This window comes from Bombus vosnesenskii, unplaced genomic scaffold, assembly GCF_011952255.1.
Source record: "Bombus vosnesenskii isolate JDL3184/JDL3185 unplaced genomic scaffold, Bvos_JDL3184-5_v1.1 scf7180000015073, whole genome shotgun sequence".
NCBI lineage: Eukaryota > Metazoa > Arthropoda > Insecta > Hymenoptera > Apidae > Bombus > Bombus vosnesenskii.
The window spans coordinates 3,552-7,633 of NW_022883808.1; the positions used below are offsets into that span (position 1 = coordinate 3,552).

At 32.9% G+C, this 4,082-nt stretch overlaps 1 pseudogene; it reads left to right on the forward strand.

Annotated features, from left to right (window-relative positions):
- The first annotated feature begins 987 nt into the window (after positions 1 to 987).
- On the forward strand, positions 988 to 3,121 carry LOC117240918 (annotated as a pseudogene).
- Positions 3,122 to 4,082: the final 961 nt, after the last annotated feature.

Genomic DNA, 4,082 nt, shown 5'->3' on the forward strand with positions numbered 1-4,082 from the left:
TGTTGAAACCTTCACGTATATTTTCAAATGATTAAATAAATAATTATAGATAATGTTCGCAAAGACGGTAGATACTCGTAGATACTGATCCATAACTCTCGTGAACTCTTTACGATTGCGTCCGTTTAAACTGGTATAGTATAAACAGGTCGGGGGAGAGTCGGAGAATTCAAATTCGTCTTTGTTCGACGGTTCGACGGTAACGTAACGGCGACATTGTTATGCCCGGAGTTTATTTATTAATATATTATGTATGTCCTAACGATCTTGATACTCCGAAGCAAAAAAACAACAACATGATTTGAAATGTTCTCTAGCTCATGTACCGCTGCGTGTACTTTCAAGGAGCAAAACTGGCACAGTTCCGCTTGTGACGCGAGACGGAGATTATCGTTTCACTTCCTTTAACGCATTTTTGCTATTGAAAGACACTAATTTCTGTGACTTGCTTTATCTCTGTTATAAATCTCTCTTTATATTTAAAATTTGATAGTTTTTGTGCAAACATAAAAGGTAAGTAAATATTAATAAATATTATAATAATATAATATAATGCTATATAATAATATTAATAAATACTTCGCTATTTACTTATTTTATTTCCATTAAGGTATATTGTATTTTTCATTGCATTACTTTCATTTTTATTTAGTGTAATAATAAACGCATACGTTAATATTCATTGGCATTAGTGTAATTGTAAGCTTCACTGTAAATTTAATAAAATTTATAAGAACGGAATTATTAACAGGGTATATATGTGTAATTAAACTAGATTCTATTCTCAATGTTACTTCATTATTTTATTATTGTTTCATATATATATATATTTTTTTTAATTTACATGTGCTTCTAAGTTAATAGAACTAAACACATGTGTATGTATTAATTGCTATATACGTCATAATTTCAACCATAATATTAAATTATGGTATGTATTATTAAAAAGTATAGTTTAATGTATATATTAAATACATATCATTTATTCGTAGATTTTAAATATGGATACTGGATCAAAGAAGGAGATTAAAGAAATGATTACCAAAGATATATCGAATATACATAATTATTCCTTGGATGTTAAAAAATATGTTAACAACCAGCTTGAAGACACTCTGGATTATTTACATGGTTTAATTCCTGAAATACCACAATCAGTCCCTGGCCCTTCAACTACAAAGAGGCCGAAAGTTTTGAAGAAAAAAGGTTATCGCCGTAAAGAGACTATCCCAGAAAATGATATTATCAATACTGATAATACAGTAACAGATTCAGCAGTACATGATAAAACAGAAAATAAAGATGTAAAAACTGGGGATGTGCTGGAAACAACAATTGACCGAACAAAAAGAAAGGCTGCAATAAAAGCTGCAATTAATATTAAAAAGCAGCAGTCAATGTCACTTGTTACATAATTACGAAGGCTATCTCTTGATGATGACAGTAATGTAAACGTTTGTGTCATATTATGATGAAATTTAATACTTTTAATCTTATGTTACTAATATTATCTTATCTTATGTTACTAATCAATACTAACCCTTATATGTAGTACCCAATAATGTTTGATATCGGTTAATTAATACGTCAAAATCTAATTGCTTATGCAATTGTATGTACATTGTGTATATAAATACTACTATAACTAGTTGTTAAATATATTCTACATTTTTAGAGGAAACGTGGAGGCCGACCTGAAAAAAAGGAAAGTGCTAGAAGTAGTTCAGATGAAAAAAACACAAAAGGTCCTACAAAACATAGTAAAACAAAAAAGAATGTTTTAAGCGAAACAATTTCAAAAGAAGATGCAATACAACCAGAAAGGATTGAACCATTAAAGTCTTCAATAACAACAAGAGATAGTAATATAAAGAGAACTTTTTCATGGAGTGAAAACACGAAGGGTAAATATTCTAATATTATTGATGATACAGTAATTCCATCAGCAAGAAATGATATTGAAGATCCTTCAATGTGCGAGGATGCACTTGAGAAATTTACTCCTCTTATAAATTCCACGATGGACATCAATTCTACTTATACGCAGAAGATGATGGACGCTACCGCAATTGTAGAACCTTTATCACCAATAAAATCAAACGAAACTGTAGTAATTAATAAAAACTTGGCTAGTAGTATAGGAAAAAATAATGAACCTAAATTTACATCACGGTCGCCAATAACTCTGCAGGAGGAGGTTCAGCAGCTGAATCAAGCGATTGGACTCACCGAGTTCGAAGAATTATTCGCAGAAGATGAGCCATCCCGTGAAAGGGAAATGTCTAATAGAAACATGACGAAACAGGACATTCAAAATGAAATGAAGAAAAATGTGCCCGTAAGAAGGAGAATCGAGGCCTTTGAAAAAGAAAAAATTTCAGAAAAAGCCATTGTTCAAAAACTGGCACGAAGATCTGTCGAAAAAGCAAAAAAAATCTTATTAGCGAAACGAAAGAAGGAGACTCAGATGATGACATCGCAGGTAACATTACAAACAGTATCAAAGTATTCTTCTGTTATAAAAACACAAGCTATTATTCATTCCATATTTTATCCAAAATATAGCTCCAAACAGCAAGGTCCACTTCTGTTTTGCACAGTAAACCTGACGACGACACATCGGACGATGAAGCCAGACCAAGGCGTACAATTCCACATTAGGCGCAATGTAAGTGTTGTTTTACTTAATGAGTTAATAAACATTATAATGCATGGAGTACTCGAATTTTTATCAATTTTAGCGTACATACGCGAAAATGAACTTGCAATGCAACGATAAATTCCGAAGAAAGCAGTCTATAAATTCTTTGATAGAAGAATGTGCACACCAGATTTAACTGAAATGTTTGAAAATATAGATAGGACTAGATTACAACGCACGTCCAGTGCAATATGGAAGACATCACCGCGTTATTCCATGATGGAAAACGAATAGAAGTTATAATTTGTTAAACTGAATGTTGTTGATTTCAAATTGTGCCTTAGAGCAGGAATACTTGCCATACCTTGCGTGTAATATAAAAATGATGTTACATTGCAACTATCGTTAAAAGATGTATGTGTTCTTAAAATATACCAATGAACGTAAGACTATTTCACTTTTTATATTTTAGAATGATCATAGGCATATATTACTTTTATTATACTAATCAAATTTTACCATTTTTTCTTATTTATATGTATCTTCTTAAGAATTAATAAATAAACCAATTAATAAATAATTGTTTTGGTACGACTTTTTAATGAGAAGTAAATTTTATTAGATTTGCCTTATTATCACTGTCGTGTAATAATTCGCGAGATACGCGTGATATAATTCGCACGATTAAATAGCACTGGTGATTTCGTCTCTTCGTGTAACGAGGAGGGTCTGGTAAATGGGTCGACCGTGGACGTTCAATCTTGTAAGAGAACAAACGGCGGCACCGTATCGTCGAGCATTTTTCTTTCGGTCAACAGCCATCCATTTTATATTTAGCACATTCGGTTGCGACGCTAAATTTTCGTTACACCACCAGTTGTTTCGTCTGAAATTCGCGTGACGTAAGTGCATTACACTCTCGCACCCGTCAGCCATTCCTGCGACCACTTCGCGTGCGTTAACTCGATAATATTTCGTCTGTTACCTTGTCGCCGTTGCTGCTTGACACATCTCGCTTGCTGGACGACTGATCGATGAAAATTAAAACGGGACGCTGATTTACCGTATCGTTATTTTTGTGTCAGGTATTCTCTTTTTGCCGTTTCGGCGAATTATTTTCATTTCGAACTTTTTTAGTCTTATTGTTACGTCGATTCTTATATTTCAAGATCTAGTCTTGTACGTACGCTGGGGAGCGCTTTTATTTATTGATTCAACAAAGAATATCGTTGTAGGTGTCATACATGCGAGTAAAAGTAACGAAGTACGAGCAGTTTCACTGTAACATACTTCCTGATAATTTCTCGTTATTTATACCATAAGAAAGTATCAAAGAGGAACTCTTATCTCGAACGTGGATCTATTTGTCGATAATGCATGCGTGTAATACTCGAGTGTCGTTCATACAGCGTAAATATACGTGCACATACGTAAACCTTTT